The sequence below is a fragment of the Dipodomys merriami genome, unplaced genomic scaffold, assembly GCF_024711535.1.
Source record: "Dipodomys merriami isolate MVZ:Mamm:240054 unplaced genomic scaffold, mDipMer1.0.p SCAF_1165, whole genome shotgun sequence".
Classification (NCBI taxonomy): domain Eukaryota; kingdom Metazoa; phylum Chordata; class Mammalia; order Rodentia; family Heteromyidae; genus Dipodomys; species Dipodomys merriami.
This window is the reverse complement of record NW_027202455.1, coordinates 208,403-230,223: the sequence shown is the minus strand read 5'-3', so window position 1 is coordinate 230,223 and position 21,821 is coordinate 208,403. Positions and strand designations below refer to the sequence as shown.

Here is a 21,821-nt window from a genome sequence, read left to right as displayed (position 1 = left end):
ATGGCCTCCCACTGCCACTTTAAAAGGGCAGCTTTTAAAGTGAAGTAAAAGAAAATTCTTGATTGAAAACTGGGTATCAGTGTGATTTAGGTAAATCTGGAGGCTCCTCATGGGAGGAAAGGCCTTCTCCTGGGAAGTATTACAGCACTACATGAACCAAGTGGGTTTGATGAAATGTCCCCAGAGAACACACAAGATACCCTGAGTGAAACAACACCCAAAGCACAGGTTCTTAGGACATTGTCTAAAATAAGTTTTTAACCAAGGTGCTCACAGATGTGCCTCTCATATCCTTGGGAAAGATATCAGTAGAGCAGCCATCTGGATTCTGTCCTACGGGGGTACAAGGTGTTTGGAACCAAGCCTTTTCCTTGGTCCAAACCACATCACAAAGAGGCCATGTGGATGCTCCTAGTCCAATGGCTGGGCCTTTTACTGCTACAAAATTAGGCTTCTTAAACTGGATGAAAGTATTCACTAAGTTTCTAAAGTTAAAAAAGTACACAGGGAACAAGTAAAAACATTGCATATGTGAGCAGATGACAAAAATCTATTCTAGATTGGAAGTTGCCAAGCAGAAACTATGCAAATCATAAAAATTAAGATTTCTTAAAAAGCCTCCTCCCAGAAAAGGTAGATTGTGGATCTACCTGCTGCAGGTTGTAAAGGCTTACCTACAGCCTGGATATTACACAGGTGTCGCTGCTACCACCAGTTGTAGGTGACATAGCCAGAAGGGCTTTCATATTTACAGTGGCTCTTGGCCACTCTGACTATTGCATATAGCATTTCCAACTTTCTCTCTTTGAAGACCCAAGGATCATACTGACTTTAGGGAGTTCTTGTATCCAAGAAAAGGGAAAATTCAGAGTGAACTTGGCACTAAGATTGTCTGGTACTGACTGAAGGGTTATTGACTAAGCGATATAACCTGCCCCTGCAAGGAGACTTTACACATTGAATTGGAAACACGTATTTTCTAAGGTCTTATAAACTGGACTAAATTAACTTATGGACATGGAGATAAGCTAATTTAAGACATAAGGTTGGAAATAAAGATCAGCAAGCATCTCAATGCCTGTATCCCATTATGTGTTGTTGGATGCTACTGCCACAGGAAATTGGAGAGCAAAGCAGACATGGGAGAGGGAGGCCTTTGCAGGGAACAAGAACTTGCCATAAAACACAACCAATGCTGTGCTGGAGTTTGTTTTATAGGCTTTGTAGTTCCAGGGAGGTTGATGCTATACTATATAGGGAATCTGCTTCTTCCTCCCCACCATACAGCTGATTCTGTTTTCAGAGGTAGTCTCTTGTTCTGATTTCACAGAGTAGATCAAAGCATAAACTTATACCTACATACATATAAAGTGACTCTTTATAGGTAGTTTGAGCCTGACCTTTGAAGAATAACTAAAACTTTTCATATACAGAGTTCTAAGCCAGAGCTTGACTGACAACAGCTATTGAGGCACTTCCTACTAGTTCCTCATCCTCTGAATACTATCAAGATGGAATATAGTGCTGCATCTCCCCTCCCCCTCCCTTCCCCCCCCCCACCCCTGTGCAAGTCCTGCAGTTGAATTCAGGGTCTTCTGCTTAGTTGGCTGGCACTTGAATACTTGAATCACACTTTCAGTCCTGTTTGTACTAATCATTGGAGGCTCAATTTTAACAGACTTTTCTAATTGATCTGGTATTAACACAAATCCTCTGGATGTATCTCAGACTTTTGAGTAGCTAGAATTACAGATGTGAGTCACTGCTTCCAGCTAGATTATATTGTAAGGAGGGAGGTTGGGAGGTTTGTAAGGAACACAGGAGAACAGGGCTTGCAGATGCAGATTCCAGCAACTGGTGTGAGGTGTAGTCCATTAGGTGAGGCCAACCTCATCTCAGCCTTGCCAATTGCCCCCAAGGTAAGTAATGTTTTGCATTATGCAAGAATTGATCCTTTAAAAGAATAAGCCACACTAATATCTAAGGTTTCTAAATGAGATGGCCCAAGGCATTATTCGAAAGCTCACAATGGAGTTTAACAATAAAGCTGTGGTACATGAAAACATAAGAATAAAAAAACTGTCCATGATTCCATGCTTCTCCCATGATATATTTGTACATACACAAAAAATTCTCATCTCAAGCCCAAAGAAACACAGGTCCCATGGTTTCCCTTATTTGCAATGACTAGTATATGTCTGAGACAAGCAGAAATGTTCAGAGGAGTTGATGTTAGGTGAAATGAATCCCAAGATAAGGACTCATATTTTTTCTTTCTTGCTATTGTTTTAAACATATTTATAAGATGATTGTTTTGTGGTTTTTTATGTCCCTCCTCCTCAGTATAATCCCTGTTTTCACTGTATTTGATGTTGCTATAATTTGTGGAGGGGAAGGGAAAAAACAAATTGTTTAAACAGGGATACAGGTGGACCCATTGCAACAATGAGATGTACAAGACGTTATGTCAAAAATGAATTTTCAACTCTGGCATGGTATGGGGAGGGAGATGGGAAGGGATGGTAAGGGGAAACAAAGGAGGAGGGAACAATGCTTGATAAGAAATGTACTCATTTGGGCTGGGAAGGTGGCTCAGTGGTACAGAGATTGCCTTGCATGCATGAGGCCCTGGGTTTGATTCCTCAGCACCACAGAAGCAGAAATAAAAAGCTGGAAGTGGTGCTGTGGCTCAAGTGGTTGAGCGCTAGCCTTGAGGTGAAGAGCTGAGGGACAGCGACCAGGCCCAGAGTTCAGGCCCATGACCGGACTCCCCACCCCCCAAAAAAAGAAATGTACTCATTACCTTGCTCGTGTAATTGTAACCCCTCTGTACTACATTTTCAAGATTAAAAAAAATTCTGGTTTCAAAGTCTTTGAGGAAAATCAATACCAGGATTTCAATAGGATTGATACATTGTTTTATAACTGGAATTTCAATTTTTGCCTGGAATGATAATAATGTCAAATGAAATTATGTCTCTATTTCAGAGGTCCATGCTAAATTCATCAGCAGCCCTGCTCAGAGGAAGGGTGCAATGATGATGTGTAAACTCATTTGTAAACATGAGTTGAACAGAAACTCAGTTTGTTAAAACACAGCCACCCACCAAATCTTTGTAGAAATGACCTGTCAGGAGAGACCTCTCCAGTCCACAAAGCTGTATGATCATGAACTACAAAAATCCAGCGGCAGTGTGGCTAGTGGTAGGAGATCATGATGGACCTAAAGAGGAAATGTGTACAGTTTTGTTAAGTATACATGCGGTTGTGTTTGCTAGCCATTGGACTTGACATAGGGCCTGTGCACTGTCTCTGAGCCTCTTTGTGCTCAAGGCTAGTGTTCTACCAACTAAATCCCAACACCACTTCCAGCTTTTTCTTAGTAGTTTATTGGAGATAAGAGTCTCATGGACTTTCTTGTCTCAGCTGGCTTCAAACTGCAATCCTCAGATTTCAGCCCCCTGAGTAGCTAGGATTACAGGCATGAACCAGCAGGCTCCTGGTTTTTATACTTATCTTTTAAAACTTAATATTAAAGCCCATAAACATTAATAGGTGTACAATGCAGCATACTCAATTTGTATTTGTTCCCACTGGATTATCTGTGAACTGAGTTAAAGGCTGTCTTAGATATGGAAGGGAAGGAAAGATTTTCCACAAAGTTAGTTTTTGAAGACATTATTATTCAATAGAATTCCTTCTGAGAAGACACTTGACAAGATCAGATATTAGGTCAAACCCTCATGGAAGGGTGTAGGAATTGTCTGGGGAAACCAGGCAACAAAATTTGAATTAGGAGGTAGTGTGCTTCCTTCCTCAGCTTACTCAGCTTTATTATCTGAAGAAAGGAATGAGTAGGAAGAGGTCAAGTTCTAGGGCCAGTTTACGGGTTTGTTTTGTTCTCTCTCCAAATCCTGTAATATAGGAGTGCTGAATAATAGCCTCTTCCTTTGGAAAGTCCGCACATTATCTCACTCTATCATGAGAGGAGACCTCACTTCTGTGGAGATAAGCTTGCTCTTGGGTCCTTCAGACACATAGTATGCAGACATCAAAAGTCCAATGCTATAAAGGGAACCCAAGATACTCAGTTTTATCAATGATGTAAGGGCCATTTCATGACAATGAATCTGCAAACTGGGTATCATCAATTCCAATAGTGGAAATAGCAGCCCTGGACAGTGGATGATGTAAGATGTTAATTGATCTCCATTATCACTTCCCTTTCCTTCCATTCTGAATATTTGCCACAATGAAGATCTTTGCCTCAAAAAGTTTAAGGAATTTGAGTCATGATACCACAGAAACAAGCAAAAATACAATACATAGAAAGATTGTTTTGTGTAATGTCCCTCATAGGCATATAAAGTTAATTTAAATAAACTGAGTAAGAGAAAGGTTAAGTGAAACTGCTTTAAATAAGTAGTTTTTTCTGATTCTCCCATATTCCATTAAGCAAAATTATCGCTGATAAAAATACGTTTACTCAAAGCAGCAGCAATGCAGGTTTCACAGAAGCACAATGTTTCAGTTTCCTATAATATCAGCTGAGCCTTCTGTGGGATCTAGGAGAAGGACATGGCATAGGGAGGCTGGGAGAAGTAATAGGAGTGAGGATCTGATGAAAACAATCATCTAAAATCACCTAAAAGTGCATGAGATGAGGTTTCTACTTAAATATCTGTATCTATCTTTTCTCTTTCTCTAATCCCAGTACTACAAGCCTCAGCCACTGTCAAGGGCAGAGACTGGACACCTGAGGAGGGAGAAGACTGGAGAGCAGCAAGATTGGTAAGAAAAGCTCTAAGATACATAAGAGAGGACTCAGGTGGTCTCACAGAAGATGTACAAAGTCACCACTGAAGACAATGGTATGTGTGTGTGTTTGTGTGTATGTGTGTGCATATGTATGTGTGTGTGTGTGTGTGTAAAAAGTGAGGCTTAAAGACATGCAACATATCCTGAACTATGATTTAACAATGAGCAGTGTCTACACTTTGATATGAGGTTCTGATAGTCTAGAGCAGAATTATGTCCACTGATGAAGGTTTATAATTTCAAGTCAAGTAAGAAGGCAATGCCTTCTAGCACCACATCTGAGAACTCAGAATAATAATGGGATTATAATATTTCAAACCATAGGTATGTTATTTTGGGGAATAACAGAGATGGGGGGGACTGAGATCCAAGGCTAGTCTAGGCAAAGTTTTAGCAAGCAGACCTTATCTCAACAAATTATTCTGGCTAGGTGGTTCATTCCTGAAATCCCAGCTCTGTGGGAGGTGTATGTGAGGGAAGAGCAAAGCCCAAAAATTACTTAAAATACTTAAAGCAAGATGGGGGCAGGAGGTGTGGTAGAATGCATGCCTAGCATGTATGAGGCTTTGAGTCCAATCAAACCATAATACTATTAAAACAACCCAACAGATGTAAGATGTGTTCATTAGCTGATTCAGCTTTTTTCCTCTTTACTAGAAATATTTAGAATTCGGGGAAGCATAGGAGAAGTGTACAGCACAAGTACCATGCAGCTGTACATTATCTATACAGCACTCTTAGCCAACATGCCGAGCACTTGCTGGGTTTCAGTTGTTGGCCTCTGATAAGCAGTCATTAATGTCAGACTCATAGAAAGAGCAGATGAGTTAATTGAGTCAACTGACTTAAATGACTGACATTGAAGCCTATGCAGGGCTGTGATCTTCAGTTCTAGTACTTGGAAAACTAACCCCAACCCCGATGCAAACACATTGGCTCTGCAAACCTGATTGCATCTGCCATCTTGGTGCCTTTTCTCTTTCTATCATCTGTGAGATGGTCTATGAAGTAAATTAAGTCCAGGCCACAATAGAAGATGCTGCCGGGTGCACTGAGATAGACCTGCTGTCATTGGCAGTGGCTGTTTTCAGGGCACTCAGGACTTCTTTTATCACCGGGAAGTCACCATAAGTTCCAATGATAAGGACCACTTTGGGTACAGACTACTATAAGCATTTTAAAGACCCCTCTGTATGGTATTTTCACAATAATAATCATAATAATAAAAAGAAAGCCTTTGTTTCTCTGAAGGTTACAAGAAATGGGTATTTCTGCAGTTTGAACAGCAGGTGGCACTTTTAACTACTTTACAAGTGAGTCCAGTCTGTTGTTTTTGTTATTGTTGTTGCTGATTTAGCTTAGGATAGAAACCTATGTGATATGGTGAGAGGGCAAAAAATCATTTAAAATGATCTTGGAAACATTAAAAAACCTCACCAGTGAAGAGATTGCAGTCTAAAAGTGTACCAAAAATCAAGCCCTGAACTGCTTGTTCTGTATGAGTGTAGCTAGCACACAGACCTTCTGTAGGTAGCTTTCCTTGTCTGGAACAACCTACTCAAGCTGTGTACAAAGGAAAAGAAACAACACTAGAACTTAAAATTTGGAAATGCCCAGTGCAAGTTGAGATGTATGCATTTCCAGAGCCTTCCTAGCACTAGGGGCTTTTGAACAACAATCTCTTCAACAACAATCTCCTTGGCCTTTGCAAGCTGCCTTTTCAGGTATTAGTCAATATGCATACATAGAAAGCCCCCTTGCTGTGTGCTCTGCCACAACACTAAGACCATCAGTGTTGTAGGATGATAGGGAAACTTTTCCCAGGACAGAATGCAGCCATTGTTATGTTTAGCAAATAATTAACCTGTCAAACTGGGCGCCAGTGGCCCTTGACTATAAACCTAGCTACTCAGGAGGCAGAGATCTGAGTATGCCAGTAAAAAACCAGCTTGGGAAGGATAGGCCTTGAGACACTTATCTCCAAGAAACCACCAGAAAACTGGAAGTGGCACTGTGGCTCAAGTGATAGAGAGCTATACTTGAGCTGAAGAACAGAGAGACAGCCCCTAGGCCTAGAGTTCAAGTCCCATGACCAACAAAATAAAGAAAAAGAAAGAAGGAAGGAAAAAAGAAAGAAAGAAAGAAAGAAAGAAAGAAAGAAAGAAAGAAAGAAAGAAAGAAAGAAAGAAAGAAAGAAAAAGAAAGAAAGAAAGAAAGAAAAAGAAAGAAAGAAAGAAACCTGTCATGATGAGAGATATGGCAAAGCTCAAGCCTTTGCAGATAAAGACATCCTGACCTGGGAGATGGCTCAAAAACAGAGGCACTGTTACCTTCTCCTGGTAAGAACCAAAGCTCCCACTGGAGCCCATACCATTAGAATAGAGCAGATGCCCAGCACATGCCTACAGCCCCAAGTCAGTGTGACCAGAGTGATTAGCAACCAAGCTTCCAAGTCCCCTTTGATTCCTGCCTCCTGGGCACATTGTGGGCCAGCTCAGAAGGAGGTTTCAGAAGAGCATAAAGAGCCATGAAGCAAAGCAGTCGTGTAGAAACGCAAAGCACATGACTCTCACCTCTGGGATTCCAGAGTTATTCTCAGATTATTTTGTGGATAAGAAGATGTGAGTGAATCATCTTGCTTCCTGAAAAATATCTCTGTATAGGTAGGCACTCTTTGCCTCACACTGAAATGCAACCACTTGTCCAAAGGCTGGTCTCATCTGTGGCCAATAAATTTCCTTTTCCCAGCCATCACCCCTTTAACAGACATCTGTATGTTGGCTGATAGCACATCCATGAATGGAGATGTACCTGTGAAGGGTTTGAAACCATAGTGGTCCATGATGTCCTATCACCATTTCTCTCCCACTGTCATCTCAGAATTAGACCAGAAGCTGGTTGCAATCACAGCACATATCAACACAAGACTGTCAATACCAGAACCTTGTCAAAGTCTACTTTAAAGATACCTTTCAGTTTCAATCTATGTCTGACAGAGTATCTACCCCCTACTTTTTTGGTCTAGGATATGTGTAGCTATAAACTAGGAGACTTTTTTTTTTAATTGTATTTTATTTTATTTGAGAACATACTGTACAGGGGGGCTACAATTACATGGGCAGGATAATGCATACATTTCTTACCAAGCATTGCAGCCTCCTTAAACTAGGAGACTTTTAGAGAATAAGATTAGAGAGAATGGGTCTCCTGGACAGGATCTGCTATAGGTATGACAAGTTGGAAGGAAAAAGGAAACAGCATAAGGAAATATCATTAACATGGCCAAAGTGGTCAAAAGACACCTCTCCAATGCAAGAATGTCTGTTCTTGTCAGGCCATGGCCTGGTATGGTGGTGCCACTATACACTCTGGTCCCATTAGAGTAACATAAATGTCATGGCTTCTTCCTTCCACGGCCTAGGCTGACTACCAGAGGTTAATTCCCTGTTTCTACCTCTGCTTTCTAAAAGGGTACACACATCAAGGGGCTTTCTTCTTCCCCCCTACAAATATTCTACCAATGTTCCCTCATTTCACAACTCCTCATTGCCAATCTGGGTGCTGCTTTTCTATGAGTCCTAATGTATCCTCTCCTGAGCCTAACATTTGTTGCCTTTCCTCCTTTTGGTGCTGGGGACTGAACTGAGAGTCATGTGTTTGCCAGGGATGTACTCTACCACTGAGCTGCATCTTCACCTCTGAACTTTGTTTATCATACTTGTCAAGAACTCTATTAAGTATTTGATACAATTACTAAGGTACATGAGAATAAGGGAGATGCTACACTTAGCAATTGGACAAAAAATCACCTATCTATAGGAATCACCTCCACATTAGCTTGTGTGGCAATGAATGCAGAGCTCTGGCTAGGAGAAAACAAAAGTCATGCCTGAAAAATACATGGGGGTCTACTGGTAAAATTATCAACAGGAGTTTTCTAAGGAGTGAGGCATGAGTCATTAATTATGAACCAAGAACTACTTCTTCAAAAGTGTAAAGAAATAAGCCAAAGCCACCAGAAAAGACTCATGAAAAGACTCATAAATGAGTACTTAAGAGAAAACAAAAATGTTCTTAGTCAAACACTGGTAGATAGGATGGGTGGTGCCTCCATCACAGCTTGGCCTCAATCCTTAACCCACTGAGGAATGAGAGTGCCTTGGCCAGGCCTGCCTTCAGTTCTGACCCAGCAACCTTAGAAGATTTGGGGTCATCCAACCTGGTCAGTTCTAGGACTAGAGTCCTAGGGGAGTCAACACTTACTCCCTAGGACTCCCACAATGGAAGCTATTTGCACTTTGATCTCCCTGGGGCAAGGACACAAAACCTCCTTCTAGTCATAGATCACTCTCTGGGACAGTTTTACTTTCTAATGAGTGAGACCAGCTTGGCTTAAAGACCTCTATCCCACCCCTCCCTACCCTACCCCAACCTCAGGCCTGGTAGAGGAAAACTTACGGAACTTACCATCTCCCAACTTTACTAGCAACAAGGGACTTGCACCTCACCCAGAAGTACCTTTTCCTTAGAGCTTTCTATAATTTGCCATATTCCCATAGCCCTGTTTCTGAAGAAAAAGGTGCTCTTACAGGTTATTGGTGGCCATGGAGGAATGCTTGGCACAGACAACCTGCCTGGAGCCTCACTGAAAGAAGAATGAAAGATTCTGGCAAAAAGAACCAGTGACTGATTTGGCCTCCAGTGAAAACAGAAGTGTTTACCTTTTTCCTGGCTATTGTAGGTTCTAAGCAATTGAGATTTCTGTTTCACTCACGTAAAGTAAACATACCCAACAGGCTAGATCCAGCCATCCCTTATATCCTTACAACACCCTGTGGGCCTCAGACAGCTTTGACTGCTGGAAAAGTGAACGTGAGAATGGGTCATTGGGACAGGCCATGTCTCCCCTCCTCTCCTTGACTTGGAAGTACTGTGTCAAGCAGTTCTTGATACACTATGGGACTGGTCAGCTTCTCAGCCTCTCACTCCCTCAAACAGCTAGAGTCACTTCTGTACTTAAAGCTCCAGACACCTTGAGAAACTACCCTGGAAACCAGGAACTTGCACTCATCCTGTGAGTGCTGCTTCATTGCCAATTGAACTCTAAACACAGGGATCAGTGTTCCTGATACTGTTTCTGGGGAATGTGACTGAAATCCCTCTGATGGGACATGAGACAAGAACCTGTGGTTGTCTGAAGAAGTAGCATGTGGATCTAGTTTTCTTTCTCTTCAAACTGCTTTTTTGCTACTTGCATGCTTTTGAGAGATTGAAAACTATAAAACTGGGCCAGGGGGAAAAACAACATTGGCACTTGTCATCCTCCTCTTCAAAATAGCAGAAAAACCATGAATTTAATACTCCTCTTGAGTACCAGTCCTATATTGTTAAGATTAAATCCTTCTGGCCAAATTTATATTTCAAATACACTGAAAGAATAAAAAGGATTCTAAAGAAGAATAAGGGCTCAGGGTATAAAATGTATACTTCTTTATTTATACAAATAGGGTTTTAAAACAATCATATTTAAAAGAAATCTGCATTTTTATATTCACCGTCAGTGAGTTCCTGACAGAGAAGGCTGAGCATGATGATACATAGCAAGGTCCCACTGCAGGACAACAGTAGCTCAGGAAAGCACCATTTATTTGAGAAGCCGTAGGCGGGCTCTGGCATTCCTGTTGCACTGCTAGCAATGGGAAGTCTTAAACCTCTTCTTCCACAAGACTTCTTCAAATTCCCCCTGTTTATCAGCAGTGGCATCTTTGCATTGCTGGTACTTGGACACCGGGTTGTTGATGTTGCTCTCAGCCTCAGTGAACTCCGTCTCATCCATACCCTTGCCTGTATACCAGTGCAAGAATGCCTTGTGCTGCAACATGGCACTGAACTGCTCTGAGGTGTGCTTGAAGGGTTCCTGGATGGCCGTGTTGTTACCAATGAATGTGGCCAACATCGTGAGGCCATGTGGGGGGATGTCACACACAAGTGTCTTCACGTTGTTGGGGATCCATTCTGCAAAGTAGCTGCTTATTTGTTCTGCAAGTTGAGCATCTGCTCATCCACCTCCTTCATGGACATGCGGCCTCGGAAGATGGCAGCCGCTATCAGGTAGCAGCCATGGTGGGGATCACAGGTTACCATCGTGTTCTTGGTGTCAAACATCTGCTGGGTGAGCTTGGGCCCTGAAAGAGCATTGTACTGCTGGCTGGCATGGCTGGACAGGGTGCAAGGCCAGGCATGAAGAAGTTCAGGCAGGGGAAGGACACCATGTTCACAGCCAGCTTGCTCAGGTCTGCATTCAGCTGGGCAGGGAAGCACAGGCAGATGGTGACCTTGCTCATGGTAGCCAACACCAGGTGGTTCAGGTCTCCATAGGTGGGCATGGGCAGCTTCAGGGTGCAAAAGCAGATGTCATACAGGGCCTCGTTGTCAATGTAGAATGTTTCATCTGCATTTTCCACCAACTGGTGGACAGACAAGATGGTGTTGTAGGGTTAGGTGAGGATGATAGGGTTAGGTGGATAAAGGCTCAGCCCAGCACTGGGAACTAGTGTCTGGATGTTAGGGAGGAGGGGTGCCTGTTAGCCATCTCCTATGGACTATGATGACATATCAAATATGAAGTTGTCTGGTCTGAAACTCTGGCCAAATGGTTCCGATCTCACTGAGTCTAAGGTGCCAGTGTCCAACATCTTGGGCAAGGGCATGACACTGAAGGTGTTCATGATGCTGTCTGGGAACTCCTCTCGGATCTTATTGAGAATCAGGGTGCCCATGCCTGACCTGGTGCCACCTCCCAGGGAGTAGTGCAGCTAGAAACCGTGGAGACAGCCACACCTTTCTGCTCACCACTTCCAACACTGACTCCACCAGCGTGGCTCCCTCTGTGTAGTGGCCCTTGGCCCAGTTATTGCCTGCCCTGTTCTGGCCTATCAGACACAAAGACATGATGAGACACATACTCCAGGAATAATGACTGTGCTATATGCATTGTGAAGACTATAGGCTCCTCTGAGCAACTTTGGCTATTATTTTAGATACACTTTGGTGAAATAAAGGAAATGTTTTCTTTTTTTGGGTCCAGTCATGGGCCTGAACTCTGGGCCTGGGCGTTGTCCCTCAGCTCTTCAGCTCAAGGCTAGTGCTCTACCACTTAAGCCACAGCACCACTTCTGGCTTTTTTTTCCTGCTTATATGGTGCTGAGGAATCGAACCCAGGGCCTCATGCATGCAAGGCAAGCACTGTACTGCTGAGCCACCTTCCTAGCCCTCAGGAAATGTTTTCAATGTGTCTGGGACCCTACAAATCACCCAGGTTATAAAGAAAGTAAAGACAATGTGGAGGAAGATACATTTTAACCCAAACCACGTGCGTACTTCTAAAAATGAGCAGAGCCTGGGGATGGGAAGGGGTCTCAGTGGTAGAGTGCTTGCCTCACATGCACAATGCCGTGGGATCGATTCCTCAACACCACATAAACAGAAAAAGCCAGAAGAGATGCTGTGGTTCAAGCGGTAGAGTGCTTGCCTTGAGCTGAAGAGCTGAGGTACAGTGCTCAGGCCCAGAGTTCAAGCCCCACGACCGACCAAAAAAAAATGAACAGAGCCTGCCTCAATACTGGAAAAGTACTTACTTTCACAGGAGGAACAGGAGAACAGAATGGTAAGAGGGAAGCTAAGCTGCAGGCACTTGTCTGCACCTTGCTCATACATAGCTGTGCTTTGATTTCTGGTGTCCTGAAGTGGTTCCCTGTTATTGCCAGGTATTTGAAATGGCCAGCAGTGCTGAAACCTTGTTGGAGGCATTCCCTGCTCGCTGTTCATTCCCTTCAGAGGCTGTTTGCAGACTGGCATTTATCTGTGCTGATTGAGTGGCCAGGGACATGACTCCCATGGACTGAAATAGGTAGGTTAGGTGAGGATGATATCTAGATGGATAAAGGCTCAGCTCAGCTCTGGGAACTGGAGTGCCTGGATGTTAGGAAGGAGGGGTGCCTATTAGCCATCTTCCATGGACCATGCTGACCTACTAAATATGAAGTGTCTGGTCTGAAACTCTATGGTTCCAATCTTACTGAGTCTAAGGTGCCAGGCTCTACGTCCACCATGATGGCCCGAGGAACATATTTGTTGCCTGTGGGAACAAGAGTTGACTTAGGCCTATACTTGACAAGGAACTTAGGGGCAGAGCTTATGATTCTAAGTGGCTCTCAGCATTCATTACAGAAATTACAGCATTTCAGACATGGAAACAGAAAAGATATCTTGAGAATGAATCACCATGCAAGAGGCTTCAGCAACTTTAAGGACGTTTGCAGTTGTCTATTTCCATGCATTTCATTCCTTTGCTTTGGGCATGGTGGCTGAAATCTCAGCTACTCAGGAGGCAAAGATGAGCATCAGGCTTTGAGTCTAATGGGGCAAAAGAAAGATGACAACACCTTTTCTTGTTGTTGTTGTTCATGGTGGGGCTTGAACTCTGAGCCTGGGCTGAGTCCCTCAGCTCTTCAGCTCAAGGCTAGCACTCTATCACTTGAGCCACAGTCCCACTTTCAGTTTTCTGAGTTGTTTATTGTAGATAAGGTCTCAGGGGCTTTCCTGCCCAGGCTGAATTTGAACCATGATTCTCATTTCTCAGCCTCCTGAGTAGCTAGGATTACTGGTGTGAGTCATCATTGCCTATCAGCAAGAACCTTTCTCTTTTTTTGTTAATTTTATTTTTATTGTAAAGGTGCTGTATAGAGGAGTTACAGTTACATGAGTAAGGAAATGAGAACATTTATTGTTGAACATTGTTACCCACTCCTTTGTTGTTCTCCCTTTCCTTCCCCAATTAAAAGTAGCTAGGTGCAGAGCACCATTGGCTCATGCCTATAATCTTAGCAACTGTGGATTTGGAGATCAAAGGATCGCTGTTCAAAGCCAGCCTCGGCAGGAAAGTCTGTGAGACTCTTATCTCCAATAAACTAATAGAAAACCAGAAATGGCACTGTGGCTTAAGTGGTATGGCTGCTTGTCTTGAACAGAAGAGTTGGGGCACAGTGCATAGGCCCAGAGTTTAAGCGCCACTGCTGACAAAAAAACAAACAAAACAAAAGAGCCAGGTGTGGCTCTTCAGCAAGTAAATGTAGAGGAATTCAAGTATAATGCTTTCCTGGGGAAAATACATAAAATACATATTTCTTGTGTTATAATGTTTCAATAATTGTTATCAAATAGCACATTTCCCTGTATTCAAATACTCAGAGCAACCTTGGGCAATTACTTGCAATTTGCCATTTAACCTGATTTTTCAAAAGGGATATCAGTTAAAATGATATAAACATGAGTTTGAGATTGCCCCCTTCCTAAACAATCACATGAAGAAAACTGGCCATCCTTCCTGATATGCAGGATCTAATAAAGACACAACATAAAATACTGCTCATAGGAGTGACACAATCCCACACAACTCTCAACCAAGGAACCACAAGATTAAAGTCTTATATCTTACTTAAGCAATATCAACACAAAATACCAAGGTGAGGACATCCCCAAATGTAGATCCATAAAACTCAAATACATTAAATAGCTCTGTCCTTTTGTTTGCACTTTTTCATTGGTTTATTACACAGGAAAACCAATTATCTACGATTCTGTTTGTATACAATAATGTAGAATGGAAACTCTTTATATAAAATTAAATGAATTTCACATTGACATTTACAAAAACTGAAAATCTACTCTGTAGACTTCAGTAAGGTTGTTTGTATTAGGAAAGACAATATGAATCATTTAAAAGCAGTGTTTACACATTATTATTGGGTTTTTCTACATCACAACAATGTTTTTTACTTTAAAAACCTTAAAAAGAATTTATTGTTGGCTAAGTATTCATATTCAAAATGCTGAAGTCCAGAAGTGTTATAGATTTCAGGGTGAGACACTTTATTTATGCTTTGTGATTTGGACTATTAACATATATATTAGTGACTGAACATCCCTCTTTAAAATTTTAAAATTTTCAATTTCAAAAATTTTCTTTTTAGAAATTTAATCTGTATTTTAAAGAGGGCAATGCAACTGGGCTCTGGTTGCTGAAGGGTGAAATCCTAGCTACTCAAAAGTCTGAGATCTTAGGATCGCAGATTGAAGCCAGCTGGGGCAGGAAATTCTGGGAGACTCTTATCTCCAAGAAACTACCTGAAATAGTTGGTGCCATGCCACCTCCTATGCCACCTCTGCATGAGATCGTGTTAGACAAAGAGCTTTAAGGAAGCATGCCTGCAGGAAGAGGGTGTTGGTTCAAGGCATCCCATACACTTGGCTGCACCTTTATAGCCTCTACCTTTATTCTTACTATATTCTTCTTGGCTGTACATTCGTTGCTTTTATTCTCATTTTGGCTATTTTTCTATTGATCCGTGAACAGAGCATGTTGTTTCTTTCCAGTCCAATGGAGATGACTTCTCTAAATAATGAAGACTAGGACCAAAGATTAAATGTGGGCGATGCCCCAATCAATCTATCATCTGATGTGACGCTGCCTCCAAAAACTCCTACAACTTCACAAGCGGTTTTGCAGCTCACGCATAGTAAACATAAAAACTTAAAATTTCCAAATATGTTACAACAAGCAGAATTAATGAATTAAACTAAGCTAGAAGGAGTTATCCCAGAAGCCCAGAGAGTTCTAAAAAAAGGAACCCCTGATAATAAAAGGAAAAGAAAGATTGAAGAGATGAAGGACAATGCCTATGCCCAGAGTTGAAACCCCATGACAAGAAAAAAAAATCCAGGTGTGGCTAGTCAGCAAGTACAGGTAGGGGGAATTCAGTAAAAGGCTTTCCTGAGGAATTCACAAGTGTATACTCAAAAATTAAAACAAAATATATGGTGGAGTGGCTCAGGTGGATACAGCACTTGACTTACAAGATGGAGGCCCCAAATTCGAACTACAATACCACCCTAAGAAAGGCAGGAACTCCTTCCTTGTCATTAGTATTCCTAGGGACCTATTCTGCCACGGTATTGGAAGCCAGTTGGGAGACACTCACTAGCTGCCTCATTGTAATACACCTCGATTCTCTGCAGCTGTAAGCTGCTGTCTACATAGTAGTTTCCAGTGCAGTCAATGTTGTGCTCATTGCTTAGCATTTCCCAAAACTGAGATGGAAATAGAAGTGTATTATGGCCTAGAATGTTAACTGTCCAAACAATGGATTTTAAAATAACTATAAGAAACCCAAGTCCTGTTGACACAACTATTTTTGTAAAAAAATTAGATTTTTTAAATTAAAAAAGCACAAAAATTGATAGTATTTTAGCTTTGTTAATCTCTTTGCTATCTTGCTGAATAGAAGACATCTGGGTTCTCCTATGAGTATTCTATCTTATGGGATACCATATTCTGTTTGGATTCTATGACCAGAACCTGGTCTTATATGGACATTAAGTTGCCAAAGCAGTAACTTGAAGACTCAGCTAGAAGGGTCTCCAGAACCCCAAGGGTCCTCAGAGCATACACTGATTTAGACAACCACTGATTTAGAAAACACCCAACTTAAGGGAACTGAGTTAGGGCATGAAAACTCAGAGAAATTTGCATTAAGGTGGACGAACTGTTCTCAATTATCTGATACTCATCAGTTGACAAAAAGGGAATCCTCTGTATCTGTCAGCTCAAAGACACTGCACTCCTTTCATTCAAATCAGACCAAAAATGCATTAGTCTATTCCCAGGAAACTAAGTACAATGACTTGAGTCTCAGGTAAGACAAAGACATGCAAGCCTTGCTTAAAAAACCACACCCACCTGGGCCACACAAATTAGGGAAATTGGGGAAACTATCTGGGGGACTTGATTTCCAGGAGGTTAGGGACTACTATGGAGCCCCACCTACCTCAGCCTAGACATGACCACCACCACCTGCACCCTCCAACCCCATCCTCTTCCTCCTCATCCCCCTAAATTTGAGACTAGGATCCTAGGCCAGTGTCATGCTCCCCTTTGCGCCAATCTGGTTGCCACAGTGGCTTGCCGGTATGTACATGATCTCCCTCACGGTGTAGGGCTGCAGAGCAGTTGGATGCGTGTCCTCAGCAGTGGTGTACACAGAGGCAAACAGGTAGGGCTGGGGAGCAGGAATCTGACACAGCCAACTCAGATCCCCATTTAAACCTCTGGTTGTTACAGGGGCAGAGGAGATGGGGTGGACTTGATAGGCAGAGCCAGTAGGTGCTCCAGCTCATTCTCCCTACTGCTGGGTAATCAGAGATAGCTACCTGTTATCACTTAGCCCTGGCATCCAGCTGTCAGCCTCAAGTCAATTAGCACAGCTGCCACTCTATTTGGAACCTCTTGTCACACTGCCATCCACGTCCCACCCTGACTCACAAGAGAGGCTGAACCCTGGGATCCAGGAAGCAAGAGGAGGGACTTCCTTTACACAAGGTACTTGTGCCAGAAGCCAAGAACAAGCCTACCTTCTATTTTTGATAGGAGGGCCTAGAACTGAAGGGGCACGTTCAGCTGTGATCCCAAGAACAAGCACAAACTGTTGGATTCCATGACTGATTTCCATTCTGGGAAGAGTCAGGGGCTTAGGGCCTTGCCTTCATACTCAGGTTTTCTTTTCTTTTCTCTTAAAAGCAGCTTGCTTTATTACTTAAGCCATAGGTCTACTACAGTCTACTTTTTGTTTCATTTGGCTTTTGCTCCAAGCATGAGAACTCAGCTCCTGCTCTGTGTGTGTGTGTGTGTGTGTGTGTGTGTGTGTGTGTGTGTGTGTGGCCGGAGTTAGGCACGTTGGTGTTAGGGCTTGAAATTAAGGCCTGGTGACTCTTTTTGAGATTTTTACTATTATTGAGATTAGGTGATTACCTAAATTTCTCTTATTTCAGAATATTGTGGAATAGTGATATTTAGTTGAAGTCACAAACATATTTTAACCTTCACAATGCAAATTGTCATTATTATGGTTGTTAAAGTTTGTGAATTCTATAAGCTTTGACAATACAATTCTATAAGCTTTGACAATACAATTATTTCTTCCAGGTGATATATACATTTCTTTCCTTTTGCTTATTGTAAGACGTTCTGTCTTTCACTCTCATTCCTCTCCTCTCTTTCTGAGGTTTTATTGATTTACTTAGTTAACTGAAGGGTAGGTGGCTCTACTACTTGAGCCACAGCTAAACTTCTGCCTTCTTTAAGTGATTAATATGAGGCAAGAATTCCATGGGTAGTCCAGGGCAGTACAGAAAGGCTTGAAATCTGATGATCAGAGTTCAAAGTCAGCCTGGGCAGAAAAGTCAATGGGACTCTTATCTCCAGTCAACCTAATAGGTGGAAGATAGTAGAGCTGTAGCCTTGAGCAAAACACTTCAATTTTAAGTCCCTCAACTGAACACACTGAAGCAAGTTTCATGGACTTTCCTGTCCAGTATGGCTTTGAACCATGACCTACAGATTTCCGTTTCCTTAGCATTCAGAATTATAAGTGTGAGTCAACATTTACAAATCTTTAATTACCTCTTCTTTCACCTTTTCAGTTATTTATTCTTTCTTTCTTTCCTTTTGACATTTGTTATTAGGCGCTAGCTCTTATGCTGTTTTTTTGTTTCCCTTGAAACTACCATGCCCTACAACTTTGACCACAGGTAAACTACAGGCTGTTTTTCTTTTTTGCAGCTCTTTTTCTAGGGCTTAAACTCAGGTCACAGTGACTGAGGTTCTATTTTTTTTAATTGAGTGGTGGTTCTTAGGTCTTGAAATTAAGTCAAGATGACTTTCCTTGAGGTTTATTTATTTTTACCTTAATAGTAGCTGGTTTCACTACTTGAGCCACAGCTCAACTTTTGCATTTTTTGTGGTTAATAGGAGATTAGAATATCAATAGAAAGTCAAGAGCATTACAGAAAGGACTGAAATCTGAGAATCATGGTTCAATGCCAGTCTTGGGCAAGAAAGTCAATGAGACAATTATCTCTAACAACCACCAAGAGGTTAGAAGAAGTAGACCTGTAGCCATGAGCAAAACATAGCAAGTTCAAGCCCCCATACTGAACACAGTAAAATATGTCTCCTGTACTTTCCTGCCTGGGCTGGCTTTGAACCACAGTCCTCAGTTTTCAGTAATCTGAGCAGGTAGACTTACAGTTTTGATTTAGAAAGCCTTAATAGCTCCTTTTCCACCTTTTCATTTATTTGATTGTCCCTTCCCCCTTTTTCAAAGTTTATGTCCTTTATTATTAGGGCCTACTCATTTATGCTCAGTATTTAATTAATTAATTTATTGATATTGTCAGTTGGGGGCTTGAACTCAATGCCTAGGAACTGTCTGTCAGGGACACAGCAGGTACACTACTATTTTCAGACACAGTGCCACTTCTACTTAGTTGGAAAAAAAACAGTCACCAGGGGACTTTTTAGCCGAGGCTGGCTTCCAAATGTGATTCTCAGATCTAAGCTTCCTGAGTAGCAAGGATTACAGGCATGAGCCAGAGGCACCTGGCTTGTTTTTTTAGATCAAAACTAGCAGGCTCTACATTTAGGCCACACTACTTCACTGTCCATGAGATTTTTGGCCTTTTGTTTTTTGCTCAAAGCTAGCAGGAACAAAAACTCAACTCCTGAGGGTTCTTTTGGGGGGGAGGGGAGGCTTGAATTCAAGGCCTAGTGACTATGAGGGTTGTTTTGTTTTATTTTGGGTATTTTGTTTTTCATTTCAAAGCTAGCAGGCTCTACTACTTGAGCCTCAGCTCAACTTCTGCCTCTATTTTTCTTTTAGTGGTTAATAGTAGATAAGAGTCCCATGGGAACCAAGGCACTACACAGTATCCTAAAATCTAAGGATTACAGTTTAAAGCCAGCCTGGGCTAGAAAGTCCATCAGACTCATCTCCAATTAACCAGATGAGACAGGAAGTAGTATTTTTAAACTTGAGTAAAAACCCTCAAGTTCAAGCCCATGTCTAGCACACTCAAAAAGAAGTTAGTTGGACTTTCCTGCCCAGGCTGGATTCGAACTGTAATCTTTACATTTCAGCTTGGATTAAAGATATGAGTCTATATTATAAAAAACTAATTGGCTCTTTTCTTCTTCACATACATTTATTTATTTGTTGGTTCTCTCTCTTGTTTTTAGGGCCTCACCAATCTTGCTGAAGGATAGAATGCTCTAAAAGTTTAGTAACAGTTGCAATTTGGTTCATTTTTTGGTTTTGGTGGTTAGTAGGAGGGAAGTATAGACACTCCCACAAGGTCCTGAATTATACTGATTGCGGTTCATTGTCAGAGGACAAGGAAAGTTCATGAAATTCTTATCTCAAATTAACCTCCAAAAGATTGGAAATGGTCAAGCAAAAACTTGTAGATCATATCCCAGAAAGGAACACACACACACTCATACACACACACACACACACACACACACACACACACACACACACAATGGGCTTTCCTGTCCTGGCTGGCTTGGAATAGTAATGCTCGATTTCAGTGTTTTGAGTAGCTAGAATTTCAAGTGTGAGCCACCAGTTTCTTGTTAATTTTTATCATTTCTAAGACTCTTTGTGCTCTCTTGTACTTTTTTAAAAATTTATTTTGTGGTTGTCTTAGTGCTAGATCTGTTTTTCACTTACCTTTTTATAAAACTTTTTTTTCTTAGCTTTATCTTAGCTTTTTTTAGGCTCAAGGTTGCTGCTCTACCACTTCAGCCACAGTTCCACTTCTTTTTGCTGATTAGTTGGGAATAGGAGGCTCATTGACTTTCCTACCCAGGCTGGCTGTGAACCACAGTCCTCAGATTTGAGGATACTGTGTAGTGCCCTTGAATTCCTGTGGGACACTTCTGTCCTATTTACCACCAAAAGATAAAGAGAGTGGGGCAGAAGTTGATCTGTGGTTCAAATAAGAAAGCCTGCTAGCTTTGAATTTAAAAAAATACTTGGAAGTCTAATTCTGGTACTAATTGTACACTATTCAAACAAAACAAAACAAAACAAAAGACAAAAACAACTTATGCGCAGTGACCAGGTAATTAGGATTCCTAACTGATAATCTGAACTCATTTCCCAAAGCCTTTTTAAGATATATATGGTCATTTGTGTCAGCTGAGGAGAGATTAAAGAACAAGGCTTTACAGGCCAGTTACTCAGGACTTGGAAATCAGGATCCATTGGCAAAGCTTTTCAGAAAATGACTAAAAACTCACTCTTCACAATTCCAAATTGTTCTTCCTTCTGTGCAAGGGAAAGAGGGATGAGAAGGAAGAAATATGGGAACTAAGAAACCTCAAACAAGGTAAGTTATGTTAACTTTATTAGATAAAGTAAAACATAGGTGTACGGTGTGCATTCCAGAAAAGGACATGTCACCTCTGTGTGGATCCCAGTTAATTTAGTTAATCGATGGTAAGAAGTAAAACCCACTATTGTATTTATAGAAAGGAGGTACATGGCAGGCAAGTCAGTTCACTAACTTCAAGGATTTTGAACATAAAGGAGTGAAAGTGTTTGATTCTGTTTGGGCAACAGGAAGGAACAGAGCTGAGGAGGACTGAGATGTGCAGACATTCCCCAAGAAAGATCTCACTGACATCAATTCTTCAGATGCATGCTGGTTGCCAGTGGCTTATGCCTGTAATACTACTCAGAAGGCTTAGATCTGAGGATTGTGGTTTGAAGCCATCTGGGATAAGAAAGTTTGTAAGTCTTTTATGTTTTACAACTCAAGAATATTCATATTTGTTGCTAATTGCAACCCAAGGCAGTGCAATAGGATACCAAGCTGAAGAAAATTAGAAAATACCAGACAGGTATAGAGAAAAAGAAAAAAAAATCAATGAGGACCTTGGGTACCAAGGCTTACTGGCACCTGGGCCCCAGGTCACACAAGCAATCATATTTATTTGAATTCATGCTGGGAATGTTACCATGGATACATGCAAAAATGAAGCTTCTATATTGCAATCAGAGCCACCACAGTGAGTGAGAAACACTGGTTCCCTTTTTGTTTTG

At 41.6% G+C, this 21,821-nt stretch overlaps 2 pseudogenes; both read right to left on the bottom strand.

Annotated features, from left to right (window-relative positions):
- Positions 1 to 274: 274 nt before the first annotated feature.
- On the bottom strand, positions 275 to 7,615 carry LOC138822896 (chromodomain Y-like protein; annotated as a pseudogene).
- A 2,892-nt stretch (positions 7,616 to 10,507) lies between these two features.
- The window catches only part of LOC138822895 (tubulin beta-2A chain-like), a 51,180-nt pseudogene continuing 39,866 nt past the window's right edge, over positions 10,508 to 21,821 (bottom strand).